This window comes from Hypanus sabinus, chromosome 7 (genome assembly GCF_030144855.1).
Source record: "Hypanus sabinus isolate sHypSab1 chromosome 7, sHypSab1.hap1, whole genome shotgun sequence".
Taxonomy (NCBI): Eukaryota; Metazoa; Chordata; class Chondrichthyes; order Myliobatiformes; family Dasyatidae; genus Hypanus; species Hypanus sabinus.
Genome location: NC_082712.1, coordinates 60,220,580 through 60,241,365, shown reverse-complemented (window position 1 = coordinate 60,241,365; position 20,786 = coordinate 60,220,580).

The following is a 20,786-nucleotide window of genomic DNA, read 5'->3' as shown; positions in this document are numbered from 1 at the left end:
TAGTTAGTCCAGATCACAGATAAACCCATCTTCAATATAATATCTTTTTTATGAATTTGTGAGAAATTGTAAAAAGTGCAATTCTCCCATAACACATTTCATGAGCTTTTTTTAATCAATAGTGGATAGACTAGAACATGCTGCAAAGGAGGTCATTCACATTCAGCCCTTTAAGCTTTTCCTATCCTTTTGTTAGACCTGGCTACCTCACCAACTTCCATAACAAAATATATCAGTGTCACTTGTATGGCAATATTACTTCAAAAATTTCAATTGTCTCTGCAGGCTCAGCACCTTTTGGAACTGAGTTCAACGTTTGCCTTATGTTTGGCATTGCTCCTGAATGATCCAGATTTAATAACAAACCACTGGAGGAACTTGGTGGATTTTAGCTGCACAGAGACTGGGGAAGCTGTTTCTTTTCCCCCTTTGTAACAAAGAAGGTTAAGGAAAGAGGTTGAGGAGTTTTGGTAGAGGAGAAATAATGTCTTTGGCTGGGGTGGAGCAGGACATGATAAGAATCTGTGGACACAGACATAAGATAATAAGCAAAAAAGACTAGTCTTGAGATGAATAGTTTTTTCATGAGAGTTTGTTTGATTTTACCTGAAAAGATGGTGGAAGCAGATTTGATATGATTTCAAAAGGAAATCCTATAAACCCTCAAAGTAAAACGTTTTGTAGGATATTAGGTAAGAGCACGGAAGAGCTGGATTAATAGATTTTTAAAACAAAAATGAGTCAGCCTAGGAACAATAGACTCACCAGTCTTTATCCCAACAGTTCCCAATCAACTAGAACAAAACGTACTGAATAATTATGCAAATACCATGCTCAATGCAATTCTTATTGAAACTTTGTTAACATGAACATTTTTAAAGAACGGCCAGTTTAGAAACTTGTTTCAAATATTTCATTCAGTTTGTGTAGAACCTTTCAGCTTGGACCACTAGTGCTCTGGGTTTGCTGTTTTAGGCATGAACCTGAGCAAAGTAGCATCAAGCTGCTCTGGCTTGGGGAAGCTCAGAGCTAATGCTACATCTGCTTTCACTCAGCATGCGTAGACTTCCAGCAGTTGTATGGAGACAGAGAATCTACAGCACAGTAGCTGGAAATCGGCCCAAATCTGCTGTGTAAAGTGCTTGCAATCTATGAAAGCCTCCTCCCATCTCTCCATTTCATCCTGTCATTACATCCTTCTGTGGGGTTTTCCCTTGTGTTTTTTATCCAGTTATCCCTGGAAGACATTCATCCAATTTTCTTGTCCCCACATCTTTTTGGAGAGTTGTGGTTCAGCCCCGACTGGTCCTGAAAGATCGACCCTTTCTGTCTGACGTTATCTTTGTAAATCTTATATGCTCTCTGCCTCCTTCAGTCTATACTAGAGATATCTGGACAATGCACAAAACTGGGTTAAACAAGATTCTTCAGCGAAGGTCCTACAGCTATATGAGGTTTGGTCCATTCTCTCGCTCCTAGGGTTTGACTCGTACAGATTGGTTACTGCTTTCACTCTTTACTCTCACAAGTTGAATATCTTTTTAATTTGAAGCCTGCAGGTGAAATTTGTACTCTACATCCTTCATGGGTGCAGGTTGCAACGGAATTTTAACCTTTCAATTTCATGTGTGCGTGCATGTGTTTTAAGTTTGAGACCATGTAGGCTGGTGAAGAGTACGAATCGTGATAGGGAACCTTTAGGATGAATGAGCTGGTTCTATGTTCCCTATTCTTTTTCAGTCAATGAATGTTTTTCAACAAGTCCTCACTTTGAAATTTTCACTGACGTCCTATATTTTGTTTAAAACATAATTGCTTCTTAGATACTTGTGGCTAGTCCAAATGCCTAATTTTCTGATCACTAAATTGATCCATATGGAGAATGAAATTGTATATCCAATCAATACTAGGCATCTTTTTTTTTTGAAAGATGACTAAGAAACCCCTGCCATCCAATTTCTAAATGGACATTGAACCTAACCGTTCAGTAGGTTAGACTCCGGTAGTACTTGTACATTTATGCTACTGGGGAATATGCGTTATAGGTATTGGAGATTTAGTGGGAAGTCAAGTGAATGGATCCGCAGATCTGTGTAAATAGTCTATAAAGTGGGTATTTTTCAAGACTGATGTGCCAACCCTGTATACCCTAAATCACAATTCATGGAAGATTTGTCAAGGAAACTTGGGATTCTCAATGAAAGCCACCCATAATGATTGGTATTATTACCCACAGAATTAGCCAAAGGCCAACAAATTGGTCAGGATCTGTGACAAAAACCAAGTAATATTGAACTGAGTAGATGCAGAGTGCCATCCATGGCTGACCCCGTAGGATCGCTACGTATACAAGTGGCAGCAGTGTCGTCACCAGAATTGTTCTGTTGTATGTCCACTTACAGTTGACCGTTTGGTAATTGATAACAAAGATTTTCCATTCTGCAATGGGTAAGATATTGTGGCGTGGTTTGGTGTTTGTATTGGTTCATTATTGTCACATTTACCAAGATACAGTGAAAAGATGGCATCTGTGTACAATCTCTGGATAGACCAGAACATCTTCTGGATAAACCATTAAACCATATATTTCATTTCTTTTTTATCTTTTACATTTGTTTTTTTTTCATCTTGGATGTGATTCTGGAACTGTTGGGATCTGTGATTTGCAGTTTGGAGATTGTTTGGGTGTTCCAGTCCTCTGCCGTCTCCAAGAGGATTCTGGGAGGCAGAAGCAGCATGCGTGAACCTAGTGGTGAGCAGGCTGTGGGTGCAAACTGACGTTCGACTTTATTTCACCGATTAAAACTTCCATCAATCGCCAATTAAAGTGATGAGGGAGATTAAAACATCAAGGTGAATGCAGAAGGTGAGTGCTGGCTGCATCCCTTTTGATCGCTGGTGGGATCACTCTGCTGCCAGAAAGGGGAGACTGCCTTTTGATCGCTGGTGGGATCACTCTGCTGCCGGAGAGGGGAGACTGCCTTTTGATCGCTGGTGGGATCACTCTGCTGCCGGAGAGGGGAGACTGCCTTTTGATCGCTGGTGGGATCACTCTGCTGCCGGAGAGGGGAGACTGCCTTTTGATCACACTGCTGTGGAGAGGGAAGCTGCCGCTGTGCTTGGAGAATGTTACCCAGGTTTTCTGTGTTTTGGATATAGATTTGGACTATGGACATTTTTTCAGACTTTTTTATATTTTATAGTTTTTTATATTCTATGGTTTTCGCCTGATCTTTCTTGTTTTTTTGTGCAGGGGAGGGGTATTTGGGGGTCGATGAGCTGGTTCTGTTTTTTGCTGCTGTTCTTTCAATTCTTGGTTTTGGAGAAGAAGAATTTCAGAGTTGTATACTTTGATAATAAATGAATGCTTGAACCTTTGAAAAGTTTGTCTTGCACACTGTTCATACAGATCAAATCATTAAGCAGTGCATTGAGGTAGAACAAGGTAAAGTAATAACACAGAATGGAGTGTAACAGTTACAGAGGAAGTACAGTGCAGGTAAATAGAACACAACAAGGTTGATTGTGAAAACAGGTCATAATTAGTAATTCTCAGAGACAGATAATTTGGATGTAAAAAGACTAGAGTGATTATAATAGAAGTTAGTACTGCTACCCGCACCAGTGAGCCAGCATTGATCTTGACCTCTGTGCTGTCTGTGTGGAAGTTTACATATTCTGCATGTGACTACATGGATTTCTTCCAGGTAGTCCAACTGCATGCTGGCAAGTTAATTGACTGCGGCAATTTAACCATACTATAGGTAACTAGTAAAAGAATCAAAGAGTAGTTGAGGGAGTAAGTTGAAAGGTTACAGAGAAATAAGAAGGGGAAGGGTTGGAACAAGTGGGATTGCTATGCTGGAAGCAAAGCTCAGTAGACATTGTAACCAGGACATATAGAATAAATGGGCCAAATGGCCTCCTTCCATTTTATGATCACTAAGGAATTGCATCCCACATATACTGTACAGTCACAATGATTGTATCAGAAACAGAGAACAGGATGAGTTTGCAAAAGATTCCTAATGCACAATGTTCTACTATAATGGGGAAACTCCATCTCTGTATAGAAGGTAGTGATTTCTCTGTGCTTGGAGGTCAACACCAAGGTGATGCAACCAATGTAAGTAAAGGTTGAAGTCACTGTCTACTCAAACACCAGAAATGAAGGGTGAGAACAGTACTCACATAGCAACCAGAAGAGCAGAAAATGGGAGAGGCCATCTGAGTCCGTGTTCCGAAGAAGTATAGAATAGATAACAACAGGACTGTGCCTGGAGGCCAAGTGACATCTATACTAGATGCTGCAGAAGTCGCTAGTGATTGTTCAAAGCCGAGGGGAAAATCAGACAAGGAAGAGGAGGTGCAAGTAAACCATGATCAGGGTCAAAGTGTTCCATAGTGTGCACAGAAATGAGCATCCCAGGTACTGTGGGGAAAATCATGGTGAATTTAGCTCCCCTTTTGACTTTGGCTCTCTTGTATGAAAAAATAGACTTGAATTTCCATGGCAACTTGCACAACCTTGACTGCAGAGCAATTTGGGACATCCAAATGAAATGCTACTAGAAGTTTAGTTCAAGTCACCAGGCAATTTGCTCAGGGAAAGTTCCTAAAATAGCAACAGGATGAACTGTCAAGGAGCTTTTATATCTAATTGAGAGAATGTATGTGTTATGCTCTGGGTTTAACTCAAAGGCAGCATCTCCAACAGTATAGCTCTGGGTTTAACTCAAAGGCAGCATCTCCAACAGTATAGCTCTGGGTTTAACTAAAAGACAGCATTTTCAACAGTATGCTGCAATGGTTCATCAGCCTCCATTTTTGTTGTACCAAGTTTCTGTAGTAGAACCTGAACCTATTATTTTTTGGCTCAAGGCTTACCAACTGAGTCATGGCTGACATTACTAAATCTCCCCTTGACTCTTTCTACTCCAACCAAACTATTGGACTGATATTAAGTCACATAGACTAAAATACTATCTTCAGTGCTCTTTCTTATGGCAATTGGAAATGGTTAATCCTCAAATAAAGCAACAACTTACAATGATTAAATCAAGAACAGCACTGTCTGCTCCATATGTCTCTGTGGGGAGTCTTCACAGCACACAGTAAACGTAACTGGTAAATCGTAGTGAGCAGAAGGAGTGTGCTTTATTTAACTCTGATATCTACTTAAGGGGCCAAGATGCACGAGGGGAGATCATATCTAAACCTTAGTTAGAATCACCTGTGGCTCAGTGGCTTGCACTTTGTCTCCCAATCAGAGGGTTGAACTCCCGCTTCGGAGATTTGAGCACAACGATCCATGCCGATACCTTTAGGATAGTATTACAGTGCTGTCTTCAGGATAAGGTTTAAAACTGTGGCCCATTTTGTTCTGTCACTTGGAAGTAAACATAAAAAATGGCAACTATTTCAAAAAGAAAAGCAGCTATCCCAGCTGGTTTAACATCACAAAACCATTCCCAACAAAAGCTATGCATCCATAAACTATTTCATTAGCTGTAAAGCACTTAGAGACATTTAAAATGTAAGCCACATCCCCAGACTACATGCAACATGTATGTAGAACAGCATATCAAAATGACGAGGGCTCAGGAATCTTCGTGAAAGTTCCTGCCAGGATGGAGGTATTTGAAATCACAGCTAATTTTAATGATGTGAATCATTTCTTCCCTCTTGTCAGATGTCTACCTATAATTCCTTTTGAATATTAATAGCCTTAACAGAGTGGATGTAAAGAAGATGTTTTCTGTAGTGGGGAAGTTTGAAACCAGAGGGCACAGCCCGAGAATACAAGCATGTCCCTTTAGAACAGAGATGAGAATTTTCATTTGCCAGAGGATGGCTAATCTGTGGAATTCATTGCTGCAGATAGTTGTGGAGGCCAAGCCAGTGGACATGTTTAAAGCAGAGGTTGATAGTTTCTTGATTTGTAAGGATGGGGGAATGGAGTTGAGAGGGATAATAAATCAGCCATGATGGCATGGCAGAGCAGAATATATGGACTGAATGGCCTCATTCTGTTCCTATGTCTCAAGGTTTAATAGATAGCAAGCACAAAGCCTTCTGAGTGTTACAAGCCACATATTGGTCAGAGTAATATTGGATCTGTAATTTTTTGAGTTTTGGATATTGACAACAGATCCTGAAGGAACATGACATGGTGGATGTTGAGATATTTTCTCTCTAATGGAAGAGCATTGAATATGGAGACATATTTGGAAGATAAGGGTCATTTCAAACAGAGGCAGATAGACATATCTAGTCACAGGGTAGTGAGTCTCTGGAATTCTCCAACCCAGAGGCTTGTGGAGGTTAGATCATTGGAAATATTTAAAGTTGAGGTAGATACATTTTGAATGTTAGGGAATTGAGAGCTATGGGAAACTGGCACAGAAGAAGAGCTGAAGTTGGCATAGATCAGCCATGATCATGTTGAATGTGGGCAGACTGGAAGGGTCAAAAGCCTGGTTCCTGCTCCTGTTTCCTTAAGTTCTTTTGAATGAATGTATTGCACATTTGCAGGCATTGCATGTCCGCTTGAGTATATCTCAGCCAAAAGGTATTTCTGCTGCCTCAGCCTTCTATAAAAGGATGACCAAATGGAGCAAGTGTCTGGGTGATTAACATATAGACCAGGCTGCATACAGAGTTCCAGGGATTGGGACTGAATACTGTTCCCTCAGTTTCACTGAGCCACCACAGATCTAAGACATGTGTATCAGTATCCCATTTGTTGGACAAATTGTTCAATGATCCCCTAGTATGAAAAAAGATGCCCACTTAACCTCAAAATTTACCTTGTTATATCTTTGGACCTTATGGATATCTTCACTGTATTTTCTCTGTAATTGTAACATTTTATTCTGCATTTTGTCGTTGCCTTTTCCTTGTGCTAAATGTACTGATGTTATAGAAGGATCTGAAAAGCCCTCTGCACATGACATTCAAAACTATGGCAACAGACTGAGCTTTCACCTCTGCATCTGGACATCTATCTGGTGGCTTCTGTTTGTGCTGGAAGACGAGCTGAAACATTGGCCAAAGGTACTCTATCATGGTTGGATCCAGACATTGCTCAGGAGGTCAGGCTTTTAGAGAGGTTGGCTTTAAGAGATTTTCAAGGTGAATAAATTTGAGAGACAGATACACTTAGGGAGTGAATCCAGAATTTAAGGTCGTGGCTGATGAAGTCAGTGGTGGGGCAGTTGAACTTGGAGAAGCACAAGTGTCTAGACATGGTGGAGCACAAAGATTAAGTTTATAACTGTAGGAAGTTGGGGAGAGAGAGGGAGAATTCTTGTCCAGAACTGAGAATTTTAACATTGAAGTGTTACTGGACCTGATGTGATGCATATGGATGATGGAGGAACAGTACTTGTGTATTAGAATATGGGCAGCACAGTTTCTGAATGAACAAATATGCGGGGTGGAAGGTTAGCCAGGAGTGGATTAAAATAGTTGAGGCTGAAGAGTGGAAAAGTATAGATCATCTGCTTTCAGACAGGCATTAAGTCCGGTGAAGTAGCAGGTTTCGTTGTGGTGCAGAAATGTTGCTCCATGCTCGGCTTCGTTAGTTAGATGGTCTGGTTTGGGCTAAAAAAAATTCACTGGACAATAGGGTACGACTCAGAGGGACAGAATTAAAGAAGAACACCAAAACTAATAGGTTCACTCTTGCTGAGTGGTTGTTAATTATCTATCTAATCTAATCTAATCTAATCTATATATTTATTTATTGAGATACAACGTGGAATAGGCCCTTCTGGCCTTTTGGGCCGTGCCAGTCAGCAACTTTGATTTAACCCTAATCTAATTACAGAATCAATTAAGCTACCAACTGCTATGTCTTTCGACTGTGGGAAGAAACCAGAGCACCTGGAGGAAACCCTCATGGTCACAGGGACAATGTACAAACTCCTTACAGACAGCAGTGGAAAATGAACTTAGGTCTCTGGCACTATAAAGTATTGTGTTAACCTCTACATACCATGCTGCCCTTCTTCTTCTCCAAATACCCTGAATGGTGGGGGGGGGGGGGGGGTGGAGTTCGAGGCAGTGAAATGACATGTAAAAATTTTATTGTTCCTGTTGCTGGAATCTTGTTAAATTACAGACAGTGAGCACTCAACTCTCTGTCTCCACCAGTCAACCAGGCATTTGCCTTTAGCTTTTATTTAGTCATTTATAGTTTAAATAAAAAGGTCTTTTATGGCTCTATATGGTGGGATTAGTGGCCATTCCAATGTTGTAAGATTCAGTGATTTTTTTTCTCTACAATGGTCATGATAAGCTATTTTTCATTTCAATACAACAAGCGATCGGTATCTATCAAGCAGCTCACTGTGTGCTCAATTTGTATCCATGACAACTGGGTTATTCCTTTTGTCATTTCAGGCAGATGCTAATATTACAGATAGTAACTTCCTCATCTAAAACGTTGACACTATGAGCTTTTTTAGTTTTGATAATTGATCTTTGAAGCTGAAGGAATATAAATGACTGAGAAGCAGGGAAAGTATCTGCTGCTGCAATTCAATTTAGATCCTAGCAAGCCTTTCAGCATCTTTCCACTCTGCTCACACTAGCCAAGTAGATCTTCAGATCAAGATCTGCTTGCGTTATGTTCTAAGTCCCAGTCCAGGGGTTCAAGTAAAAGTATTCTAGGCTGATATCCCAATGCAGTATTGAGGTAGCATCGTTGTTTGCACAATGCTTTACGGTACCAGCGACCGTGGTTCAGTTCCTGCTGGTGTCCAAGGAGTTTGTATGTTCTCCTCATGACCATGTGGGCTTCCTCCAGGTGCTCCGGTTTCCTCCCGCAGTGCAAAAGTGTGTTAATGGTCATTGTAAATGGTCCCATAGTTAGGCTGGGGTTAAATCGGAGATTGTAGGACAGTGGGGCTGGAAGGGCTACTCCATGCTGTATCTCAATAAATAAATACCCCACTGTTGGTGTTCCAATCTTTTGGGTGAGGAGATAAACTGAGATCTTATCTGATCTTTCAAAGATGGGTGTTCAAGATTCTGTGGCTCAGTTATGTGGCTTGTTGCCTTGGCCAATATTTATCCATATGTCAGCATTTTTTAAAACAGGTCATTATGTTATTGCACTTTGTAGGTGCTCATTGTGTGCAAATTGACCAGTCTTGGTAGCAGTCATAATGAAACTACTGAATTATCATGAAAAGCCACTGATATCTTTCAGTGAAGAAATCTGCCACCCTTATCCAGTCCGGTCCAGGAGTGAGTCCAGACCCAGAGGGGTGATCTACTTGTTTCCTGGTTTGGTGGCACTTAAGGATGGTCAGCTATGTCCATGTCATGAAAGAATATACAAATATTCCAGTAGCAAATAATATTAGACTATTTAATTGACATCTAAATACTCTGGGAGTTTGTATGTATCGGATATTGTAGAAATACTGCCCTCTGTTTCATTTCATTTCTATAGAGAATTACTTTGAATCTGTCTCTTGTTCGAAGCCCTCTTGCCATTGGAAATGGTTATTTGTACCTTCGCATGCTCACCATCCATTCCATTAACACTATTAATCAGGATTAATCATTCTGTTTCGTTCTGTGAAATTGGAACAGCATAGAGGAACACCAGATCAGAAATAATAAAATCTGATACCATTGCACATAGCAGCTATTCCTGTTTTAAAAAAGAAAGACTCTTCCTTCGGCTTTTCACAATCTTGGGAAGTCTAAGCTTCACAGCAATTGAAGTATTTTTGATGTGTAGTCCCTGTTGTAATGTGGGACACACAGCCAATAACGACTATTTAGTCAGCTCTAGCTATGTAACTCGGGGATACAGATCGACCTCAGGATATCACTGATAGTTTATTTGCTCTTCCAACAGCTATTGTGAGGGGGGGTGCGGGAGGTGGGAAAGCAAAAAATGCTTCTGTTTAAATCCTCATCCAAAACAGCCGGGGGAGCTTGCACAATGGATTTGAAGTATATTGAATTTTGGTAGCCACTATGCATCTCTGGAATAAATTCCAAAGTTATTATCTAGTTCAATATATCTGCATTTGTTTGTACTTCCAGGAATTTGACAGGATGGTACTGCAGGCAACCAAGCTACATGGTTACTGGGGACCACCCAGTTCCGGAATATTAAGTGTGTAGTACAGAAAGGTGAGGCGGAACGAGTGATAAGGAGGACACATGTACAGAGGGGTGGTCTGACGGAACATGGAGTTAAATGTGCAGAAAGAATAAGTAAATTTAGGAAGGACAACAAAATTCAAGGGGCGTATAACCCAATGGGAGTTCGGGGAGCTGGGTTAAGCACAATAGGCAGCAATTTAAACAGAAAGAGGAGAAATGGGCTAAAAATTATATATCTGAATGCACAAAGTGTCAGAAATAAGGTGGATGAGCTTGAAGCTCAGGTACGAATGGGTAACTATGATGTTGTTGGGATAATGGAGACATGGCTGCAGGGAGATCAGACCTGGGAAATGAATGTACAAGGGTATACGTGCTATCATAGGGACAGAAATGTGGGCAGCGGGGGTGGGGTGGCCCTGTTGGTGAGGAATGAGATTCAGACCTTTGCAAGGGGGGACATAGGATCAGGAGAAGTAGAGTCTGTGTGGATAGAACTGAGGAACAGTAAGGGCAAAAAGACCCTAATGGGTGTTGTCTACAGGTCACCAAACAGTAGCATGGATATTGGGTGCAAGTTGAATAGGGAGTTAACATTGACATGTGGCAAAGGTAATGTTGCAGTAGTTATGGGGGATTTCAACATGCAGGCGAACTGGGAGAATCAGGTTGGTGCTGGACCACACGATAGGGAGTTTGTAGAGTGCCTATGGGATGCATTCTTGGAATAGCTTGTACGAGAGTCGACCAAGGACTAGGCTATTCTGGATTTAGTCTTGTGTAATGAACAGGATTTGATAAGCGATCTTGAAGTAAAGGAGCCATTAGGAGGTAGTGACCATAATATGATAAGTTTTTATCTGCAATTTGAGAAGGATAAGGGCAGATCGGAGGTGTCAGTGTTACAGTTGAACAAAGGAGACTATGGAGCCATGAGGGAGGAGCTGGCCAAAGTTGACTGGACGGATAGCCTAGCAGAAAAGACAGTGGAACAGCAATGGCAGGCATTCTTGGGAATAATGCACAAGGTGCAAAATCAGTTCATCCCCCGGAGAAGGAAGGATTCAAAGGGGGGAAAGGGGCCACAGTGGTTGACAAAGGAAGTCAGAGATTGCATAGCATTAAAAAAAAAGAAGTATGATAGAGCTAAGGTGAGTGGGAAGACAGATGATTGGGAAATTTTTAAGGAACAACAGAACTTAACTAAAAAGGCAGTATGGGGAGAAAAAATGAGGTACGAATGCAAGCTAGCCAGGAATATAAAGGTGGATAGCAAAAGCTTTTTTAGGTATGTGAAGAAAAAGAAGATAGTTAAGAATATTGTTGGGCCCTTGAATTGTTATGGGAAACAGAGAAATGGCAGAAGAATTTAATAAGTATTTTAGATCTGTCTTCACTAGGGAAGACACAAGCAATCTCCCAGATGTATGGATGGGCCAAGGACATAGGGTAACAGAGGAAATGTAACAGATTGACATTAGGAAGGAAATGGTGATGAGTAGACTGATGGGACTGAAAGCTGACAAATCCCCAGGTCCAGATGGTCTGCATCCTAGGGTACTAAAGGAGGTGGCCCTGGAAATTGCAGATGCATTGGTAATCATTTTCCAATGTTCCTTAGATACAGGATCAGTTCCTGAGGATTGGAGAATGGCTAATGTTATCCCACTTTTTAAGAAAGGAGGGAGGGAGAAAACAGAGAACTATCATCCTGTCTGCCTAACATCAGTATTGGGGAAGATGCTAGAGTCCATTATTAAAGATGAAATAGTGGCATATCTAGATAGCAGTGATAGGATTGGGCCGAGCCAGCATGGATTTACCAAGGGCAATCATGCTTGACTAATCTATTGGAGTTTTTTGAGGATGTAACCAGGAAGTTAGACAAGGGAGATCCAGTGAATGTAGTGTACCTCGATTTTCAGAAGGCATTTGATAAGGTCCCACATAGGAGATTGGTGGGTAAAATCAGAGCTCATGGCATTGGGGGGAAGATATTGACATGGATAGAAAACTGGTTGGCAGATAGAAAGCAAAGGGTAGCGGTGAATGGGTGTTTCTCAGAATGGCAGGTGGTGACTAGTGGGGTGCCACAGGGCTCGGTATTGGGACCACAGCTGTTCACGATTTACATCAACGATTTAGATGAAGGCATTGAGAATAACATCAGCAAGTTTGCTGATGATACTAAACTGGGTGGCAGTGTGACATGTGATGAGGATGTTAGGAGAATTCAGGGTGACTTGGATAGGCTGAGTGAGTGGGCAGATACTTGGCAGATGACGTTTAATGTGAATAAGTGTGAGGTTATCCACTTTGGGAGTAAGAACAGGAAGGCAGATTATTATCTGAATGGTGTAGGGTTAGGTAAGGGAGAAATATAAAGAGATCTAGGAGTCCTTGTTCATCAGTCACTGAAGGTGAATGAACAAGTGCAGCAGGCAGTGAAGAAGACTAATGGAATGTTGGCCTTTATTACAAAGGGAATTGAGTACAAGAGCAAGGAAATCCTTTTGCATTTGTACAGGGCCCTGGTGAGACCACACCTGAAGTATTGTGTACAGTTTTGGTCGCCAGGGTTAAGGAAGGACATCCTGGCTATAGAGGAAGTGCAGTGTAGATTCACGAGGTTAATTCCTGGGATGTCTGGACTGTCTTACGCAGAGAGGTTAGAGAGACTGGGCTTGTACATGCTGGAATTAAGGAGATTGAGAGGGGATCTGATTGCAACATATAAGATTATTAAGGGATTGGATAAGATAGAGGCAGGAAATATGTTCCAGATGCTGGGAGAGTCCAGTACCAGAGGGCATGGTTTGAAAATAAGGGGTAGGTCATTTCGGACAGAGTTAAGAAAAAACTTCTTCTCCCAGAGAGTTGTGGGGGTCTGGAATGCATTGCCTCGGAAAGCAGTGGAGGCCAATTCTCTGGATGCTCTCAAGAAGGAGCTAGATAGATATCTTATGGATAGGGGAATCAAGGGATATGGGGACAAGGCAGGAACCGGGTATTGATCGTAGATGATCAGCCATGATCTTGGAATGGCAGTGCAGGCTCGACGGGCTGAATGGTCTACTTCCGCACCTATTGTCTATTGTCTATAACCCCTGTGGCTATTGTCAGTTTCCAGCTGAGTGACCGGGAGAGAAGGAGCCTCCTGTACTTGGTGGCCAAATCCTCACCACCGAAGTCTTTATTTATTTATTCATTTACGGGATGTGGACGTCATCAGCTAAACCAGCATTAATTGCCTATCGCTAGCTGCTCTTGAGAAGGTTGTGATGAGCTGTTTTCTTGAACCGTTGTAATCTCCGAGGTGTTGGTCTACTCATGGTGCTGTTACGGAGGGGATTGCATGATTTTGACCCAGTCACAATGAGGGAACGGCGATATGTTTCCAAGTCAGGATGGTGAGTGGGATTGGAGGGGGATTTCCAAGTGGTGGAATTTCCAGCTATCTGTTATTCTCGCCCTTCGAGATGGTAGTGGTTGTGGGTCTGGAAGCTGCTACCTTAGGAACCTCAGCATGTTGTTGCAGTGCATCTTGTAGATAGCACACACTGCTGCAACTGTTGGTTGAGTTCACACTACTTTTGACACAATAGCTTTGATTCTAATGGTTATTGAAGTTTTTGTTTGTTTTTGGATTACAGGTCAATGTGAACTTAATTGCCAAGGTTATACTATCAAAGCCAAGGCCTTTTGTTGCTCATTGATTACAATAGAGGTTTAAATACTTCTCTTTGAACTTTAGATGGAAAATTATTTCTACAGTTTTTGCAGGGAGTGATTGTGGCAGATCATGAGGACAAACCAGTAAAACAAAGGAACTTGCATTACTGTAGCTCCTTTCATGACCTGAAAATGGCCAGTCCTTCGCATCCAGTGAGGTATGCCTTTTTTACCCTTGCAAAGCTTTAATGACAATTGGAAAGAAAAACTTCCTCACCCAGAGAGTTGTGGATCTATGGAATGCTCTGCCTCAGAAAGCAGTGGAGGCCAATTCTCTGGATGCTTTCAAGAAAGAGTTAGATAGAGCTCTTAGAGATAGCGGAATCAAGGGATATGTGGAGAAGGCAGGAACAGAGTACTGATTGTGGATGATCAGCCATGATCACATTGAATGGCAGTGCAGGCTTGAAGGGCAGAATGGCCTACTCCTGCACCTATTGTCTATTGTGCAAAGCAAGGTCCCATGAATTACAATGTGCTAATAACCGATTCTTTTCATTAGAGCTCTTGAATGCATAGAATGGGTAGAAATTCATCTGTAAATTACTATCCCTAAATATGCAATACTGACTTCATTGGAACCAAATTTTGGAAGCAGAGAACTAAGTGGATGACTAGGGAGTGAGAATAAGGGTAAATCTCAAACCTGTGCCCCATTTATTTTAGTTATGGATTGAGGAATAATTATTCAGCTTGGTACTAGCTGAATTCCCCTGCTCTTCTTTGAAGCAATACTACAGGATTTTTAACATTCATCTGAAAGAGCAGGTTTAATATCGTGACCAAAAGGTGACCGAGAAATACTATCAATCTGAGAATGGCACATTGTTAGTACAGTGCCACAGAATTAGGCTAGACATTTTTGTGCTCAAATGAACTTTAACTTATAAGCTTCCAAGTCATGCCCACTGCACCAAACTTCAAAGTGAAGTTTGTTATCAAAGAACAGATATGTCACCATATACAGCCCTGAGATTCATTTACTCAGTAAATCTATAGAATAGTAACTATAACAGGATCAATGAAAGATCAACTAGAGTGCAGAAGACAACAAACTGTGCAAATGCAAATATAAATAAAAAGCAATAAATAACAAGAACTTGAGATAATGATCTGACTTTAAGGACTCTATCTCATTGGTTGTAGGAACATTTCAATGATGGGACAAGTGAGTATAGTTATCCCCTTTTATTTAAGAGCTTGATGGTTGAGGGGTAGTAACTATTCTTGAACCTGGTGGTGCGGGTCCTGAGGCTCTTGTACCTTCTACAAGAAAAGAGCATGGCCTGGGTGGTGGGGTCTCTGATAATGGATGCTGCTTTCCTTTGACAGCATTTCATGTAGATGTGCTCAATGATTGGATGTGCTTTACCTGTGATGCACAGTACTGGGTCGAATCCACTGTCTTCTTTAGGATTTTCAGTTCGAGAGCATTGTGTTTCCATGCCAGGCTGTGATGCAGCTAGTCAATATACTCTCCACTACACATCTACAGAAGTTAGTCAAAGTTGTTGATGCCATGCCGAATCTCCTCAGACTTAGTAGAGGTGCTGCTGAGCTTTCTTCATAATGGCACTTTTACGCTGGGTCCAGGACAAGTCCTCTGAAATAGTAACACTCAGGAATTTATAGTTGGCTAGCCCTCTTCGCCTCTGATCCTCTGATTTTTTTTCCATATATTATTTCTGTTTTTGCACTATTTTAATCTATTCAATATACATATACAGTATATACTTACTGTAATTTATTTATTCTCTTTCTATATTATTGTGCATTGTATTGAACTGCTGCTGCTAAGTTAACAAATTTCATGACACACACCGGTGATAATAAACCTGATTCTGATTCTGAGAACTGACTCGTGTTTCCCTCTCCTGCATAGAATTTCAATCAAAGATCATAATGCTTAAAATAAGCCACATATTGCTATGATACAGAGCTTAGTCTGAAACCGCACATCTTTTTTCAACCAAACACAATTCCTTTGTCTTTAATGGAACTTTCCTGACTACACCCTGTTGCAGTGTGTTGTTTAAATGAAGGTGATTTTAGCAATGGAGGATTCTGTTGTGATTCTGTAGTGCAGATTGCAGATTCACAGCATAGATTTATCATCCCATCAAGAATAATGTGGTGTCTCTAGGACAAGAAGACTGAGAAAGTGCCATGTTTCTCTGAAAGGTGGCCTCTGTCTAAGGTGCCAAAGCTATCTTCTCTACTGCTTTACATAATGGACTCTATGTCCTGTACTTTGCAGACTTCAACTTTGTTCTGTAGCCAATATTTATGCCTCACCTGCACCTGCAACATCTGGTTTATGCTGCTGTTTATGAAGCTTGCTGTGCGCTAATTGTCTGTGCTTCCTACACCTCAAAAAGCAATTCCTTAATTATAAAGAGATTTTTGAGCAATTCAAGGTTACGGCATGTACTATAGAATATGCAAATATTTTCTTTATTAATCCACCGATGCTGCTGAGAGGCAAACTAAAGGAAAAAGTACTGTGATCACAAAGGGGGTTTAAATATCTTCAAACACTTATTTTAAAAAAAATTGAGTAAGAAAAATTGTTAGACTTTGCATGAGCCAAGGGTCAAAGGTCATAGGGCACATTGAGTCAGTGCTGATCACCAAGCACTCATTTACACTAATCTCATTTATTTCTCCCACATTCTCATCAATCTATACCACTGAGACACGAGGGACAAATTGGAGTGGCCAATTAACTTACCAGTCTACATACCTTTGTGACATGGGAGGAACACTGGAGGGAATGTTCACAGTCGCAGGGAGAACATGCCGACATCACATAGCCAGCACCCACGTCAGGACTGAACCTGAGTTGTTGAAGCTGTGCCATCATTCATGTGGTGCTTTCTCCATGGAGACATTCAGATATTGACTCTGAAGGAGGAGATGAGTGTGCTTTACTGTAATTGTCTCTGTCCATTGTAGATAATCAATGAATTCTCCAATATATAGTAAAAATAATGACACTGATATTAATTTGTAATGTCAACACTTAAAAAAACCATAACAGACTTGAGTCTGAAGAAATATGTTTTTATCAGAAAAGCATGTCATTATCCACTTGCATAAATAAGCCCTGTTTATCATAATCTGCTGCAGAAATGGATAGCATTAATCTAAAAGCAGTCTCAGGATGCAAAATGTTAACCAAGCACTTGCACTCTCTCCTGACTTGGATTAAAATTCTATGTAAATTAGTCAATTGAAGGAGGCCAATGCTCACTGTGAACAATACATTCCTAACTCAGTAGTTTACAGAGCACTGCATCATTGAAAGTCAGTAAAATACACGCTGAATATTTAAATAAGTTCTGAAACACGTAACGACCGAGACTTGGAACTCTAGCAAAATCAGTTTTTATCCAAGTAAAGTATCCCATGGTGGACTTGGGGTACAGCTGGGATTCTAGATTCTAGCTCATTTTATTTTTAAGCAGTTGCAGGGCACCGAAGGTTAAAACAAGGATGTTTATTGTAACTTTACAGCAAGTATTACCTCTCACATAGTGACATCTAAAAGCCCTAAGAAAACTGAGCTATATTCAAGCCCAGAGTAATACTGATTTTTTGGCTGTTCTAGTCATGCCCGGCTTTAGGTAATTGAGGAAAGAAAAACGTGAAGTTAACTACTTAACTGAAGTTAAATAGTTATGATGGGGGTGGGGGGAGTAATCAGGGCCAGTTTAATAGGTCAACTATTTAGTCTCCATAAGGGTATCAGGTCCAGGCTCATCCTGAGATGGGTTCTTTCGGGTGATGGTTAAAGCAGATATGCCTGTTTTAAAGACAAATTAGATGGATATTTTGCAGAAAAAGTATCAAGATTTTAATTTACATTCTGCAGAGTAATTCAAACATGACACCTGAAAGCAAAGGCACCTGCTGCATGCTTGGGAGGAATATGTGATGAAATCTCTCTCTCAGGGGTTCTTGCTCCCGACTGAGTCTGACTAATTGACAAGTGATTGATTGACCACAGCCGCTGTTATTGCACCTCTGCCAGTGTCAGAGGCAGAACAAATGGGCGTTGAGACTTCTTGAAGCTGGCAACTGTGAGGAGCAGAAATAGTGGCTTGATTTGGAAGGGTATGATCCTTTAAGGCTTGATTTTAAAAACATGATTAGAACAACAAGAGGGAACTCTTGGCTAACTGAACCAGTGTTCCAGTCTGCACTACTAAATACTGTATGCTTTTCATGTAATGAAAACCCTTGGAAGAATGGGTGGGGAATAAGTTAGAATTCACTTTTAATTTGGCCCACTGCTATTATCCTATCTCAAATAGGTAGCATTCAATAAACAAAAAATAAATCAATAGCTCTTTTAAAAATTAAGAAAATAACAAAAATAGACATTTTTATAACACTATTCCACACAGACAGCCAAGGTGCACATTCCAAACTCCCACAAATAGCAATGTGCAAATATAACAATAATCTAATTTAATGGTACAGTCACAAACAAGAGAAAATCTGCAGATGCTGGAAATCCAGGCAACACACACAAAATGCTGGAGGAACTCAGCAGGCCAGGCAGTATCTATGGAAAACAGTACAGTCGACGTTTTGGGCTGAGACCCTTTGGCAGGAGGGTCCTGCTGAAGAGTCTTGGCCCGAAATGTCAACTGCACATTTTTCCACAGATACTGCCTGGCCTGCTGAGTTCTTCCAGCATTTTGTGTGTGTAACTGATACAGTACTATTTTTGGGAGAAAATTTTAGGTAAACTTTCTCCACCTTGATTTGGAATAATGATCTGAGGTATTTAACGTGCACCAAAGAATGCAAATGAAGTCCTGGCTCAATGTGGCATCTGCAGACTCGCCCCAGTAACAGTGCAGCACCCTTGAAGAGCTATCAGCCTGGATTCTGTGCTTAAGTTGCAAATGGCTCCTAAACTCAACTGAAGATGAAAGGTGAGAACGCTGCCTATGGAGACACAGGGAACTCAACGTGGCAACTCTTGAACATGAACGAGCAACTCCAAAGCAAGAACCGAGATCACAAACAAAAATACACAGCATAAACAGAAGCCCAGCCCAGTAAATCACCATCTCAGTAAATTGCATGTTGCTTGTGTAACACTTTAATAAAATAGACAAAGTTGTCAGTAAAGAGTGAAGTAATCAGTGTCACATTTTAACAGCAGTGTTTTCCTGTTTGGTTCCCTAATATGTGAATTTGGACTCCAGAATCCTCTTTCAATATTTAGGGTCCCACTTGCTAACTGAATTAATGGATTCAGATGTTATTGCGTGACACATCAGTATATTACTTTACAAATTGTTGTTGGCTGGTGTGACCTGTGAAGTGACACATTCTTTCCAACATATTGGCCTAGTGTGGTAGAACAGATGGCTGAGAGCAAGTCTGATTCTGCCATCTGCTATCTGCTGATCAACCTCTCCCTTCTGCCATGGGAAGGCTTTCTGTTTTCTAAATAGTAGGCTAAAAATGGTTCAGTGCTATGCCAATGTTGCAATGCAACCGAGGCAAAGTTCTGAACTGGTATGTAGAAAGCCAAAAGATGGAAGAAATTGTCCCTTCTCTTACATTGAGTTTAGATAATCGGAGGGAGTCTTCTTCCCTTGCTTGAAGCAGTAATTAATTTGCACATACAAATACAGAGCTGTGTACCCTCTTCCAGGATTGGCTAGCCCCAAGTAAACCTGTGTCAGCATTGAAACATTTATGTGACTGTTCTAAAGTCAATCCATGAAGAAATGATGCAAAGACTAATGAGGTAGATGTGAAGGAACATTTTTGCACTTGCCACTTTGGTAGGGCTTGGGCTATAATGATCTGATCGTGATTTGGGTGCAGCGAAAGGGATTCATCTGACATCTAAGAGCAAAGACTTCCTCGTTGGAATAGAAATTCTTCACATAAAAAGGTACAGGTTTAATTTGCCCCAGCTTTCAAGATAATTGGCAAAAGAAACAGTGGGGGAGGCAAGGACATATATCCTTGTGCAGCAAGTTGTTATGATTCTGAGTGAAATGGTGGCTGACGTAGATTCAGGAAAAGCCAAGAAGGGAGGTTTACAACTATATTCAAAGGGAAATTTTAAAGGGATGTGTTGAAAGAGTGGAGCAGTGGGGATGATTAGATAGTACCTTCAAAGTGTTTCTGAGCCATTAACTAAAGAAAAACAGCCTAATGTGCCTTGTGGGTTTCATGGAAAATGGACATTGACCAAGGAAGGATGTCAGCCAGAAGTTTGATCAAAGAGATGAATCTGACATAAAAGTACAACTGCAGATGCTGTGGATCAAAGAATACGTACACGACGCTGGAAGAACTCAGCAGGTCAGGCAGCATCTGTGAGAAAAGAGTAGCCAACGTTTTGGGCCGAGACCCTTCATCACGAATGGGGGGAAGAGAGGGCCGAAGCCCAGTAATAGAGATAGGGGAGGGGGAAGGGCTAGAGGCGCCAGGTGGAGAACCAATCAGAGGAAGGATAAAGGGGGGACGGGATAAGCATGAAAGAACTGTAGAGATAAAGGAGCAGAAAGTTGAAAGGGGAGAGGGGCAGAGAGGGACCTAGGATGGGGGGAGGGGGAGGGAATTACCGGAAATTGGAGAATTCAATGTTCATACCACCAGGCTGGAGGCTTCCCAGACGGTAGATGAGGTGTTGCTCCTCTAACCTGAGTTTGGCCTCATCATGGCAGTAGAGGAGGCCATGTATGGACATATCTAGATGGGAATGAGAGGCAGAGTTGAAGTGGGTGGCAAACGGGAGGTCCTGTCCATTGTGATGGACGGAGCGGAGGTGCTCGACGAAGCGCTCAACGGAGGTGCTCGATAAATCTGACATAGCTTGTGAAGAAGCCAATTAATTAACAGAGGGACAGAGTAAAAACATGGCTGTAAATGAAGGATCACACAGA